General features: G+C 38.7%; 1 protein-coding gene across 1 annotated transcript in view; it reads right to left on the reverse strand.

The window, feature by feature from the left end:
* Positions 1 to 669: 669 nt before the first annotated feature.
* The window catches only part of MED10 (mediator complex subunit 10), a 129,465-nt gene continuing 114,279 nt past the window's right edge, over positions 670 to 15,855 (reverse strand). The window contains exon 5 of the mRNA XM_072605388.1: positions 670 to 1,021. The gene's annotated coding sequence lies outside the window, so the exon portion shown is untranslated. The remainder of the gene's footprint in view (positions 1,022 to 15,855) is intronic.

Here is a 15,855-nt window from a genome sequence, read left to right on the forward strand (position 1 = left end):
TGGAGAACTCAGAGTCACCTTCAGGTCACGAAGATCATATGGTTTTAGATTTAGAGCTGGAAACTTAAGAGATCATCTGATCTGACCCTTTCATTTTACACATGAGGAAACTGAGGTCCAGTGAAGTTAAGTCATTGTCTCAAGGTCACTTAAATAATAAATGGCTAGGAAATGAACCCAGATCCTTCAACTCAAAATCAGCACAAAAGGTTGGCAAAGTGGATAAAGTGCTTGACATGGAGTCAGGCAGGCTTCGGGTTCACAACTCAGCTTTGACATAATTAATACATGACCATGGACAGGGAAGTGACAACTTCTCCAGGTCCTGATTTTCCTGTAAAATTGTGGTGTCAAATACAGTTCCATCTACCTCATTAGTTGTGGAGTTCAAAACGAAATATTGTGTAAAGCACATTATAAGTCTTAAAGTACTAGAAATTTTAGTGAAAAATCTTAATGAAATATTGAGGAAGAAGCTTGGTGGAAGAATAAAAAATTACATAGTACATATTAGTTTCACAGATATGGACATACTTTGCCTCAGAGCATATGAATTGTCTTCTCTTTTGAAAAGATATATTTTATTCCAAGGATGACACCTCCTATCTGAATGACAAAGCCCTAAATCAAAGATGGTGGTAATAATGGAACCAGACAAGTTCATTGATATATGCCTTTTGATTGAGATTATAATATTTTATTTCAGATTGTCTTAGATTGGAATGGACAAAGGAACATAGATATGACCAGTTTCATTGGAAATTCTCTATTGACTGCCAGGATAAAGGTCACCTGACTTGGTAAGTACAGAGGTGAAACATGGCAGCAATTTTAGGAAGTGGCAGTCAACAGTCCAAGACCCCCCAAAAAATCCAGAAGTAAATAAAGCTTTTTTTAAGGTCTTCTCCTTCTTCCTTTGGCATCTTCCTATCCTCAGCACTCACCCGAGGTATCCTATAATCCTAGATATGTCCTCAGTGGCTTGATTCCTTCCTACTGCTGCCGTCACACTGAACTTCCCCTAAATGAAACAGAATCATTGAATGTTAGTATTGTTAGGAACATTCAACATTATCTAACTCAATTCTCTCATTTCATTGATGATAAAATTGAAGTCCAAAAATGTAAGTAGTTTATTCAAGGTCACACAGGAAATAAGTAGCTAGAGATAAAATTTAAATTCAGGTCTTTAATTCCATGTCTAAAAAGTCAATCTTCCATGTCCTATGTTTTATCCCCTCTAATATCTGTAAACTAATATCTGTTAACCTTGTTAATGAAAAAGTCCTCATATCCCCAAATCTGTATCCCAGGTAGGGTAAAAAAAAAAAAAAGACATTTTAACACTTCAGATGTTTTTGAGCTAAGCCACTAGAGGCTAATAATGTGATTTATAGATCATCTGGAGGAAGTATTTGGTGATAGTCAGGACTGGATCTTGTGGTCAGCAGGAGAGGCTGGTCAAAATCATGACACCCAACATCTCCCAGGCCTGAGTCTTATTACAGTCACTGAAGTTAGCAGGGCTGGCAGGGGAAAAAGGAGAAAAGCTGGCTATGGAAGACATGAAAACAGTCTCTTCCTAGCCTTGCTCTGACTCTGACAGGCAACAAAACAAAACACATTGGAGCAGTATTTTTACTGTAAAAGATCATTAGCAACTACCAGAATACCAGAATGGAGATATAAGGTTATTACCATTACTAAAAAGTGAGGTAACTTTTGTTAAAGTAAAATTCAGTTATAATGAAACTTGTTCTAATGAAATTTTATCTGTGCAGCAGGAATTGCCTAGAGTGAGCTTGTTGCCCCCACAGAGGGCCCCCCCCACAAGCCGCTATGACCACATAGCCATCAACAACAGAAGAATCCCTGAGTAGAAGGAGGATCCAGACATGAGACTGTGGCTAGGATTCAGTAGAAATGAAAGGCTTTAAGAGATTTTAATCCTAATCGAGTTCACCCTCTCATTTAGTAGACGATGAGGCTGAGGGTCACAGAGGTGAAGCGATTTACTTACGGTCACAGCTTATAAGTGGCAGTGGAAGAATTTTAAGCCAGGTACCCTGAATCTCCATCCAGGGTTCTTTTCATGAAACTAGGGGTATCAAAGACCACATGTGTCCCACAACATGACCAAGTGTGACCTGAACCAGATTAAAATGCAATTGGGAAACTTTTAAGAAAATAAATGAAAATGCAACGAAACATAAATAATACTACATTTTAAACTAAGTCAACATGTGGCCTGTAAGGATCCTTCTGCACAGGTCAGGGGCCCCCACTTCTATTTGAGTTTGACACTATTGTGTCTACCCCATACTTCTACCTCAACGGAAGAATGGCCATGGAGTAAAGAGATAGTAGATGATCACTTGTTGGGTGTGTTCTACTGGGGATTCCTTGTGGATCTAGGTTGAGCTAGACAGCTATTGAGGTCACTTCCAAATCTCAAATTCTGTTAAATTCTTTGAATCTATCCTATTCCCTCATGGGAATAGGAAAACTCTTTGCTATAGGGTACAGGGTATAATTGGAGAAGTGTATGCTGTTTGAAGGAGACTTGAAAAATTACCAGGTACAGAGAAATGGTTATATGTAGAAATAAAATAAGTAGATGGTATGAGGTAGGATTCAAAGGCCGACTGAATGAAGGTATATATCTCTCTTTTACTCAATACGGTACCTGAAATTTTCATTGTCATTGCTTAGTTATCTGATGGAGAAACCTTCATTTTGACAGGTTTAAACCATCAAGTTACCAAGAGGGGAAATAAGAATTTGTTTATTCAGTTAACCAATTAGCACATACCCTCTTGCAGCAAAGCACAGATCTCTGAGAGAATAGAATATATTCAAAGCATAACAGAATTTGACATATGGAAGTGAACCCAGCAATCATCTAGTCCAATTTGTATACATGAGTCCTCACAAGAACACACTCAACAAATGATCATCCACTATTTGCTTAATGACATTTGAGGAGAGGGAACCCCAAAACTTCTTGAAGCAACCCACTCCACCTCTGGACAACCCTGACTATTGGGGATCCTCTTCTTCCCATCAAACCTAAATTTGCTTCTCTACAATTTGTACCCATTTTTCCTGATTCTGCCCTCTGGGCCAAAGAGAACAAGTCTAATCCCTCATCCTAATGACAGTATTCCCAATACTTAAAGATAGCTATCATATCCTCCTGAAGTCTTCTTTTCTCCAAACTAAACAATCCCATTTCCTTCATATTATCATCACCTGACAAGGACTCAAGGTCTCTCACCCTCCTGTTTTTCCTCCTCCTGACACCTTCTATCTTATCTTGTCCTACTTAAACCATGGTCCCCAGAGTCACCCATAGAACTCCAGGTCAAATCTGGTGAAAGTCAAGCAAGTAGAGTGGAACCATGACTTCCCTATTTCTGGAAGCTATACCAACTCTTAATGTGGCTCAAGATCTCATTATCTTTCTTGGCCTCAGAGCTTTTTCAGAAGTGATTTTTTTTTTATCCAAGTGCAAGCCTTAACATTTGTCCCTATTGAATTTCATTTTGTTACAGTCATTCCAATGTCTAGTGACAGACCACCTCCTTTTGGGTCCTAACTATGCTTCATTTCATTTGTTTGCTATCGTTCCCATGTTTGTGCCGTTTACAAATTTGCTTAGACCACCATCTATGACTTTCTCCAGGCCATTGATAGAAATGTTAAACGGCACAGGGCCAAGCACAAATCCCTGCAGTACTTCCCTGGAGGCCTCCTGCCATGGTGAAGTGGAACAATTTACATACTCTTTGAGTCCAAATATTCAGTCAGTTAGGAACACATGTTGACTATATCATTTAATCTCCACAAGGTAATATGAAATACTTTATCAAAAGCTTTGCTAAAATCTAGGCAAACTATATCTATGGCACTATCTTTATCTATTAGGTTAGTTACTCTGTCAAAAAAGAAAATGAGGCCAGGCTGGCATGGCTTGATCTTTATGAAGTCATACTAGTTCTTTGTAATCACTACTTCCCTTCCTAGATATTCACCAGCCAGAGGGAAGCTAGGTGGTGCAGTGGTTAGAGCACCAGTGCAGGAGTCAGGAGGACCTGAGTTCATATCTCACCTCAGACACTTGACCCTCACTAGCTGTGTGACCTTGGGCAAGTCACTTAACCCCAATTGCCTCATCCTGGGTCATCTTCAGAAATCCTGTTGAATATCTGGTCACTGGATTCAGATGGTTCTGGAGGAGAAGTGAGGCTGGTGACCTGCATAACCCTCCCTCACTCAAAACAAAGTCAAGTGCAAGTCGTGTCATTTCTCTGATTGCATGGTCTTTGGCAACGAAGTACTAACACATATACATTCACCAACCATCTGTCTAACAATCTCTTCTAGAATTTTCCTAAGAATTGAAATCAAAACTCACTGGATTATAGTTTTCCTTTTTTTTTCATTGAAATTTTTGCCCTTCCCCAGGGCATGCTGCTTGTTGCCATTTTCCACAGTCTTTCATATATCACTAACAGTGGCTCAGCTATCACATCTGCCACTTCTTTCAGGACCTGAACAGAATTCACCTGGGTCAAATGATTTGAATTCAGTGGGGGCAAATAGATAATCTCTCACTATCACCTTTCATATCTTGGGTATGAAATCATTATTAGTCATTTTGGTTCTGTCATTTCTAGTGATCTTAAGGTTGTGTTGTTGTGTTTGTCCTTCATTCTCGAAGAGGACCATGACATCAAGATGATGACATGACCTGCAGTTGACTTTGATTTGAGGGAGAAAGGGCTGTGCAAGGTCATCAACCTCACTTTCTTCTCCTGAGTCCTCTGGATACAGTGGCCTGATATTCATCAAAATGGCTGGAGATGACCCAGGATGCAATGTGAGACCCTACCCCTTTCAGCCTAAGGTCCTATAACATTCTCACTTTGAGTGACATACACACATTCAATGAATAAGCTTCTTTAAGTAGTTGCTCAAGAGATGGCCCCTTTAATAAAAAAAATCTAACTGGGAAGAGAAGACCCTCAGGGTTCCTGGGTAACTAAAATAAAAATACTAAAAAATTTAAATATTAATAAATTAATCTTAAGGAAGGGACTAGGGACAGGAAAGTCCAGATCATGAGGCACTACCTGACCTGGATGAGGCACTGAAGTGGGTGGTCCTGAAAAGCCAAGTAACATACGGACAATTAATACCTGGAAGATATGGGAATTGGGGCACAAGAAATAATTGGGTGGTAAGAAAAGGATATCAAAAACTAGGATGGAAAGATACAGAAGGCAAATTTCTACATTATTCTTTTCATAGAATTTTAGAGCTGAAAGAGATGGCTATTTCAAACACCTCATTTTACAAATGAAGTCCAAAAATGGTAAATGATCTCTCTAGGGTCACATATTTCTTTAGCAACGGGATCAGGATTAGAATTCAGCTCTTCAGACTTCTAAGACTCTTTGAAGTACATTATACTATCACTAAAACATAATCTACATTACCCTTTGGCCCAGGGCCTAGTCCTGTGATCAGGACGCTGCTTGCCAGTGTTACCAAAGCTCACAGAACAATTCCCTCTATTTAAGACTATTCTTATTGCAGAAGGAATCACACCAAAACCAGATTGAGTGTATATGGTCCCCTTTAAAGCAGATAATGAATCAGTGACAGCTTTGGGAAAAGAGTGAGGGGCATTTAGCAAATATTTAACAATCTCCATGTAATAGCTAATGTCAGCAAGGCAAATATTGTCTCACAGGGAGTAATTCTGCCAAAATCTGCTCACACAGAGCTAGTATTGATTTCTTGGCCTGGTCAGTGATGAAGAAGAAGGAAGCAGAGAGCAGAGGGAATAAAGACAAGAAAACCAATCCTTATCTCCTGTGTGATGACTAAAGAGCAGGCCTGCCTCATGAAGGAGACTGGCTCCCTTTCTTTCATCACTAAGCTTTAGGATTGCATTCAGGCCCCTATCCCTAGCCCAGGGAGAGAATGCTGAGCCTAGCTCTGCATAACTGTTTGACTTAGCTGTGTGTCAGGGCTGGGGTCACAGCAGCAAGATTTGTATTTCAGCACATTGGGAGAGAGCATGTTTACAATTCCAATGATCCTCTGCCAGATACGAAAGGGCTGTTTCAACTAGCATATGATAAAAAACAGCTATTTGTCTCTGATAAGAGATCTTGTCCCTTCTAACAAACAAGGTTCTTAAAAGGATTGAAAAAATACAGATTCGAACTTGTGTTTTGTCACCAAAATTGCTCTGCCTTGAAATTTCATTTCCTCATTTGGTTTTGAAAGATTTATTTTCTTAATTCTGCCTGTAAGTCATCTTTAGCTTCAGTGACCTTACATTGGATGACGTTTTCCCTCCACTGTGAATTTATTTTTTTTAAGGAGCATTGTTAAGAGCTTTTCTGGCTCTTTGTCACCCCAGCACAGCAGAAAGACTACTAGACTCTTGAGGTTCAAATTCTGTCTCTGATCAATATCTATATGACCTTTAGCAATTCACAACTTCTTTGGGCTTCTTTTTCTTCATTCGTCAAAGGAAGAAGTTGAATTAGACATCCTCCAAGGCTGCTTCTACCTCTCTCTCTATGATTCTATGATCCCCTACCTCATAAGAAAGGCTGAGAAGCAAGTGTGTAAGGTTCTGCCCTCTACTCCAGTGACATCTGGAATATTTACTTCTGCACATGAATTTTAGGAAAGACGTTTCACAGACTTGCACAAGTCCAGAGGGGGACATGGAGACTATGTCATAGAAAGATCAGTTGAATATATTAGGGTCATTTTGACCTGGAGAGAATGTTTTTAAGGGGATCTTTGAAGGAAAGTGCTCTTCACTGTTCTTATTAAGGCTCATTTTTCTGTGGACCTTGCCACCTGTTTCATCCTACTCAAAGATCTGGCCCCCAGGGTGAAATGTACCCAAAGAGAAAGGGAAAATAACACAGGGAACAATGCAGGAAAGGGCATTTTAATTGAGATTTCAGAATAACTAAGTCTGGCATTCTGTACAACAGGATGAATGGTTATCATTTGGAAGATGAATTAGATTTCTTCCATTTCATCTTTTGGGGAAGAACACAGAACAATAGGTTGCAAAAAGGAAGATTTTTGTTACTGTAAGAAACAAAATCAAAACAATTTGAGCTATCCAAAAGTAGAATAGTCTGAAAGAGTATATAATGAGTTGCCTACTCCTGGAGATCTTCAAGCCCGGTTGCATGACAACTTGCCAGTGATGCTATAGAGAGGGTTTAAGGTCAGCTATGCTTGACATGGATGGTCTTGAAGCCCCCTTCCAACTCTCTGATTCTGAGACATTCTGCACCGTGTGCGTGTGTGTGTGTGTGTGTGTGAGGATCAAACCAGACATTTATAAAGCACTTAGCACAGTGCATGGCATATAGTAGGTGTTAAATAAATGCTAATTACCATCACCATCATCATCATCATAGCACTAAGTTCCATACAGTACACTCAACACTTCTTAAACTCTCAAGGATTTAGTAGGCAGCATAGCATAATGGGTAGTGTGCTACACTTAAAACCCAGGGTTCAAAACCTGCTCCAGGCACTAGCTGGGTAGCCTTGAGAAAGTTGACTTAATCTCTTTCAACCTCAGGTTCTCCATCAAATGAGGACAATCACATCCGTAGTGCAAATGATCTAAGTTATATAAGGTATTTAGTGAGCCTTGCTAAATATCAGGGGTAGGAGTTGATGTTTCATAGCTTTGATTTCACTGATACAGGGAAGTCATGTGGAAAAAATTTCTTTTCTGCAACTTAGCATCTACAGGTTAAGCAACCTGTCCACATTCATACAGCCTGCATATATCAAAAGCAGAACTTGAACTCAGGTCTTTCTGACTCAAATACAACTCTCTATTGATTGAAAGACATTACCTCTCTACAAATTTGAATTATTATTATTAAAAAATAAAAGTTTTTTTATCTGTAAAATGGAGGTGGGAGAGATGGACTAGAGGTGAGACCTCTTCCAGATCCTTTGATTTCTTGACTTACTCTTTAATATGAAGTCCAGTTTATATTTGTACAAACTATTTTATATATGCTTTGTTCTCATGAGAGTCATGGAAGGTAATTTAAGATTATTCCTATTTTACAGATGAGAAAATTGAGATGCAAAAAAATAAAATAAAATAAGTAATTTATCCAATGGCACCAACTCTCTCTAGCATTTAGCAAGCCAAGACTTGAACCTAGGTCTTCTTATAGAGTGACCAAGTATTTCCTTTCTGGGCATTTCAAAGCATCTGGGGCTGGGTCTCTGAACAGAGAGATCTGGTTAATGATTAATAGACTCCAAAGCCTGGACCAACACAGGGAAAACATAGTTAAATGTTCAGATAGACACATTGCTCTCTGGTGTATGAGGCACAAATAACGGTTGCTCTGAGGTCTCATGTCAAGGCTGGTGAATGATTTTTCTCAGTGAAATGTTACCTCTTGAGCTGAGGTCCCTGGACCTGGATGAAATATTTGCTTTGCATTGTTGGTGCCGATGCCAGCATGGTAGGAAATGACTCACTGTATACCATACTTGGTGCAGGCACAATGATGGGACTGCAATAATCACAAAAAATTTCAACTAGAAGGAAATGATGACAAAGAAGAGAAAATAAGGTAATTTTCATATTTTGTGATCTTGGTTTATAAAAGATGTATCTATTTCCTGTTGATGAAAGACCTTTGTAAAAATGCTTGGGAGCAGAGGAGAACAAAACTTACACAGCCACTTGAATGTGTGGAATTTAAGTCAGTGTCATCTGATAATTAGGAGAACTATAACCTAGTCTGGTCCACTGGGACTTTGCCCTAAGGAAGCTAAATAGTAGAGGAAGCAGCATGCCTCCTTCCCCAGAACACAGGTTAAGAAACAACACCTCTTCCCATCACATGTCAGCACCCTGGGGGAGGAATCAAGGTACTACCATCTTATGCTGCATCGGGCCACCCCCTGCCCCCAGCATACTTTCCTCATCATATCCCTCCCAGAGCCAGCTTCCCCCATTGCCATACCCCCATTGTTCATCAACCAAGATGAACTATCCATGTGCCAACTGATCTGGTATTGTGCGTCAAGCCCAACTCATACAGGCCTGGTGACTCAGGCTAAGGATTAGAAGAAAATAAGCCATTCGTATGCCATCTAGCACTTAACAAAAGCATATTTAACAGTATCATATACAGGATATTGAGCAGGGATACAGAGGGATTCAGGAAGATGAAGTCCTACCCATTGTTTCTCTCCAAAAGAAAACATCTAATCACTAGGTATTTGGGATCAAATGGATGTGATTCACAGGGTAGTAATAAATCCATAAAAACTGAGGGCCAACTACACTGACTTCTTGTGGGCTAAGGTTTTTATATCCTAGATGACCAGAAAGTCTCTTTGATAGCTCAAGCCCTGATCTCTTGGATCACTCAAGTCTCAGGCACACTTTTCTTTCTTTTTAAGGAAAAAAATGTATCCAGTCTATGTGGCAGATATTACTCCTACAGCCCTAGAAACCCAAAGCATAGCCAGGATCTGCAGGGATGGTAGCACCTTCTCTCAACACTGACTGAATTTGACCCCGATATGAAATTCCTAGTTACAATCTTAGGCTCTGATAGATATCTTTAAATATCAGACCTCTTCCTTCAAAAATAGATAAATATAATATGCTTAGGTTGAGTCCAGGGACTGACTTTTAATTCAACCATTCTGACCCCAATTTTTGATGTGGTTCCAGCAAACTCTCATTAAGGGTAGGCTTTAGACAAGACTAAATGGAAGTACTCTCCTGCCAGTTTCTCATTCCATGGTCTTAAGCTGTTGACACCATGAGCTTCCACTCCTAATCTTATGCTTACTAGCACCAATCCCATTTCCACCTACCTGAAACTTTCTTTCATTCACGTTAATCTATTGATGATCTACAATATCAACTAATCTGTGCTAACATCCAGTGATCTTCCTTTCTCTCAGCAATTATGTGGATTTTAATTGGAACCCTTTATCTTCCTACTTCTGTTGTCTAACCTACTAATTATTTCATGGTGGGAATTTCAGTGTCCCTCACATCACCCTTCAGCTGAGGTTTGTCATGTGGATCAAATTATATAAATTATGTAAAGCATTTTACAAAACTCAAAGAACTATATAAGTGTTAGCTATTGTTTTTGTTGCTGATAGGACAGTCTGGGGGTAGGACATCTTCAACTTGTGATGCCTATGTCATAATGCAGCTTGTATAATAATGTTCTTATTTATTAGTAATGGGAGGAAAAATACTACTGACTTGAAAGCTTTCAATATAAAAATAATGCCTAAGAATAATCAGTTAGTGTGTATCATATTAGCATGTAGGTGTTTAAAGGAACATGGATCATGATAGCATAGGATGAGCAAGTATGGCCAGGTGGTAGTCTGCACTTGTGGAGGGAGTACCCAGAATTGATAGCACAGAACCATAGAGCACTAAATAGTTGGTTTCAGAAGTGAGCTGATAAATATGTAGCAACTGACTCAGAGGGAAAAAAAATGTACACGTGTCACATTTTTATGTTTAATTTACATCATTAACATTTTCCCATCACTTTCGTAAGTCTAGACAGTCAACAAAACAGTAAATTAAGTCCTCATTTGTAGCATTTACTAATTTCTGCTCTAAAAGTCATAAATTATGCTTTCACAGTTCTTATTCATGTTTTAAACCATTTGGGAACATCTTGCTTTAGTTCCATGCTCTCTTGGAATCCACAACGTCCTCTTCCTCATCAGGAATTGCTTCATTTTCCTTTCTCTTGCAGTATTGTTCATAGATATCTGGACTTGCTAAACTGATCTGGAGGCCATATTCTCTTTCATTTTTAATATCTTCCCTCTTGTTTTATTTGGTTATGTTCAAGGGCTTTAATTGAGGGTCTTTCTACCTGAAATTTTTACAAAGTTGTCTTTTTTTTAAAGAAATCCCCTTATTCTTTGACTCCTTCCTCTTTGATTTCAGTTTCTCTTGGGATTAGATTTCAAAACTATCTCAGATTCCTCCCACTCTGGGCATTTTATGTTTCTTCAGCCTCTGGTCTCTGCTCTGATTTCTGGGGAGACAGAACTAGGCCCAGCTTAATACCAGTCCCTTTTCCTGCAAGCCTTGTGCAATGCCACACTTGCTGCACTCCGTATCCCCAGTTTCCAGTTCTTCAGCTCAATAGAACAGTACTGTTGCAACGGAATGATACAGTCCTAGCCAGAACAAATTTCTACCTTTTTGACTTGCCTTAACACTGGGGGAATGAGGAGAAAAAGGGACACAGTTGAATTATTACAAGTCTGTAGGTTGTTTAACATAGTCCTGCCAGTATGTGGTAGCCAGTGCAGGAGAATGAGTGAATGTTAATAGGCAGTAAGAATTAACCTTCTCCGCTGTTAGCTCATGAGGGTTTTTTTGTTTATTTGTTTGGGTTTGTTTGTTTGACCTCATTAGGGTTCCTGGTGTCTTAAGACATGGATATAGCCAACATTGCTTTATCTCTTGTGCATAATTCTGATTTTGAAGATCTTTCAGAGGTCATGAGGATTAGGTGGGGGAGGGGGGAAGAAGTGTCTAGCTTTCCACTGTCTTGGTCATGCAGCCAGGTTTCATTGTTATCTTCACATAGCAAAATTTTTCATAATGCCTGGCACACATTGGATACTCAATAAATTCAACAAACATTTATTAAGCCTCATATCTACTATGTGCAAGGCACTGAACTAAATCATATTGTGTCCTCCAGATTTTGGGGGCATATTCTTTGATTTCCTAAGGATAATTGTTACTTTGGGTATAAGACATCTGTCACTAAAATATAATTTTCCAAATTCTTCTTTCTTAGTATCGTAATTCCCTCACCAATAGCACCTATTGCAATATCCTTTGAAAAAATCATGGCTTACTGGTGTACCTTTTTCTTGAGTAAAATCTGTTTTGAACTCAATTTTAATTAGGTCAGTTCAAGAAATAAGTATCAAGCATCTACAATATTCAAGACACTGAGCTAGGCACTGGAGACATGAATATAAACACAAAGCAGCCCCTAATCACTCCTCCTACACATTCTTATATGGTCATACAACTTGAACACAAGTAAGTATAATACAGGAGAAGAAGTAAAGGTAGGAAAGGAAAAATAAAGGTACTTTGCTCTATTGGGGGAGGGAGTGTCAGGGAAAACGTCATAGAGGAAATGGTATATGAACTGATCCTTAAGGGATGATACCAATACTAAAAGACAGAGATGATGGCGGAAAGAAAATAAACACAAAATCCATTATAGGGGCCGTGCTCAAAACCTTTCTAGTTTGGTAGAATCCATTAGAACTTAGGCTCTGACTTAAGAACCCAGGGTCAACTTGACATAACAATGAAACAATAGAGCAAGGCTTCAGGATTCATAAATATTCTTTGTCATTGGTTTTCATTCCTGTTGTAGTTTTTAGTTAAAAAGTATTTTCATACACATTAGGTTCTGAGATTTATAGCTGGAAGAGGCTTTGGAGATCCTCTAAGTCAGTTTATTCATTTTACAGATGAAAGAATTACATCTGAACAGTACCTGCTGCACAGTAGACACAGCTAAATTTGGAGTCAAGGGCGATCAATTTGAATACCAACTCCACGTGATGTCGAACAACTCCATTCTCTTTCGAACCTCATTTTCCTGATGAGTGAGGTAACCTGGATGCTCTCTGAGATTCATTCAGGCTCAGAATCTTATAATCCTATTACTCTGGGCTTATGAATTGAGACCTAGAAAGGTTAAGTCACTTGCCTGTGGCTACATAAGTGGGAAGTGGCAGGACTAGAATTTCAACATAGATTCTCTGACTCCAAATCCAAGGCTGTTTCTGATCTCCCAAGTGATCTTCAAAACAATTTGGTGAGGCAGGCCCTACTACTTCAATTTTACATACAAGGGAACTGAACCTAAGAAATGTATTCCATTGTTCTAAGGCTTACATTCATTTAAAAGTAGTAAAGACAAAACTCAAACCCAGCTTTTCACGCTAATCTACACTGTCTAAAATGAATCTGATGAGCTTCCATAAGAAATGAAGTCTTAGGCTAAGCTTATAAACTGAGAATGTCTCCATAAAGTGTCTCTTGACTATGTCAACAAATTGTTAAATGTAAAGAAATCAATCCTGGTGATTTGAACATAAAGATACATACAAACTAGTTATGTATTATGTTCATAGGTATATATATATATATATATAGATATATAAAACATCAATGTAGACATGTGTGTTTACACACACATACCTACATATCCAGTCCCAACACCCTACTGATCCATTTATAGCTGCCAGATTAGAAACAATATGAATTGTTTTTTCTGTGAAGTTTGGATTAAAGGGCCACACCTGAGGATCTAGAGGGCCACATGGCCTTGAGGCCACAGATTCCCCACACCTGGATAAAAGACCTTGGAAATACACTTGAGTCACGCAATTCAATAGATTCATTGCTGAAAAGTTGCCTTCCAACTGAAGTTTTCTAAGTCAACTCACATTCAAAATAAAATCCAAGTACTCACTTTTTAAAGGAATATTTTCTAAAGTGAAGTATAATTTTGTAATATATTTTTTTCTTTTTGTGAATTTGGATTTTTAATAGTTTGACTTTTCAAGATTGGGTCTTGCTTTAGATTATTTTTATAGATAGTGCTAGTTTTTGAATTCTCACCTAAGGTTTACCTTGAGCTGAATTAATTACTGAAGAAGTAGAAAAACCCCATCCCATAATGTATTACCTGCAACCACTTAGTAAATTGGAATCAGACTTTGCCATTGCTCTTTGGCTCACATTCACTTAAAGGGCTACACAACATGTTTTAGACAGCACTGCACCTTCAGCTCTGAGGGTAGGTAGCCTGAGCTGTGCACTAGCAAACAGAGAAAAACAGGCACCTGTCTAGAAGGTCTGATGGAAGTGATGCTGCTTACATCCAGTAAGGGTTCACTTCAATTCTTCAACATTTGCTAGGCATTAAATTATTTTTCAAATCCTTTCAACTTGATCAAACTCAAGGTTTTTATTGTCCACTATTTCTCTTCTTTCCACCCTATAACTGCCTTATCCATACATTTTTTAAAAAATGCATTCAGAGTTCGTTGTCCCTAAGATGATGTATAGGCTAAAGATATAAATCAGAACAAGAATGGTTGACACAAATTTGTTATTGCTCCTTCAGTCATTGTTTTTTCAGGGAAGCTAGAGCATTAAGAAGGCAGACAATAATACTTTCTGAGATCAACACTATCTACAATGCTTTCCCACAAAATGTCCTTGAGCAGTACTGTCAGCAGCAGAAACCCTGGCTGGACTTATATTAATCTGCATGGATCACAGGTCTGACTCAGTATGTTCTTAAGTATAATCCTCACATTTGATTCATTTGCAATTAAAGCATTAAAATGTTGTGGGAGAGCACAATATGGGGATCTAAAAGAATCTGTTCATTCTTTCCAAGGAACCTTTCTACTCATGTTTTACGTGGGTCAAATTACCCTTTATACACCCAAAAGAACATATTTTTGTTTTCAACCCCTATCCCTAGATTATTAAGTGAACTTAAAACCTGCCAAAGAGTTCTCTCTGTCCAGGACTCAGCCACCAGGAGAAAATTGAGAATTCAGGTGATTGTTAGGATAATTCAGAGAAAGGTACATTTCTGTCTGAAATGACTAGGGTGCTACATCCTTCCATTTTAACACTGAGGCCTGTTTTTGAACCATAATAAAGCACTGTTATAACATGGCTCCTTATTCTGTAGATTTGCATATACCACAAGGTCAGACAAGGACCCATATGTAACAACATATGGTAAGAGCCTCCAACATCATAGTTGGCATGGAAAGCCAAATTCAGCACCATAAAGATTCTTTTCTCTACTTTGACATTAAGACCAACCCTGAAATAAAGCAAGGAAAACTCACAAATACTAAGAAGAAATCTGTGAGGAATAGCGTGAAGCCTAAGACCTGCAACTAAACTCCCTCTCCTTTCTCCCTCTCCCTCTCCCTCTCCCTCTGCCTCTCCCTCTCCCTCATCCCTCATCCCTCATCCCTCTCCCTCATCGCTCTCCCTCATCCCTCTCCCTCCCTTCCTCTCTCCCTCTCCCTCCCTTCCTCTCTCCCTCTCCCTCTCCCTCTCTCTCCCCCTCTCTCACACACATACACACACAGACAAAAATGGGTTTGCTGAAACAACCATCATTAAAGTAGCTTTTTGCTAAAGAGAGGGAAAATAAACTGATGTTGATTTCCATTTTTAAATCAAAATGACTCCTTCAAAGTTTCCCATGGCTGCTTTTATTTATTATGCTTTTAATATGAATACAGTAATAGCATTTTATGTTTCTCTATTGTATAGAGTCAAACCAACAAACAAATCACTCAGAATGGGACATTGAAGGATGCAAACAAGTTGCTATTTTTTTTCTCCTTGAGTCATACATGATATATAAAATACAATCCTTGGGGAGGAAAAAAAAATAACCCTCACCAATGGTTAGAGCTACCCAATTTTCACATTCAAAAGTTGTTTAGAATGTTACTCAGAAATAAATAACAGTGCTAAAAGCAAAAAGCACTTAGCATTTACCAGTGTTTGCTCCAGGTCTCTGTTGGAAATTTACAAGGTTCCACTAGTAGGGAATTGTGACACTGTATATATATATTCCTTCAGGGAGCTCAGAGTGCTGGTTGTAAAGATTGCTCCTACTAAAATGGGTTTTAATAGGGTTTGAGTAGTAAATAATCTCTTACCCACGTCTCCTTAATGCCTCT

Source organism: Notamacropus eugenii, chromosome 4 (genome assembly GCF_028372415.1).
Source record: "Notamacropus eugenii isolate mMacEug1 chromosome 4, mMacEug1.pri_v2, whole genome shotgun sequence".
Taxonomy (NCBI): Eukaryota; Metazoa; Chordata; class Mammalia; order Diprotodontia; family Macropodidae; genus Notamacropus; species Notamacropus eugenii.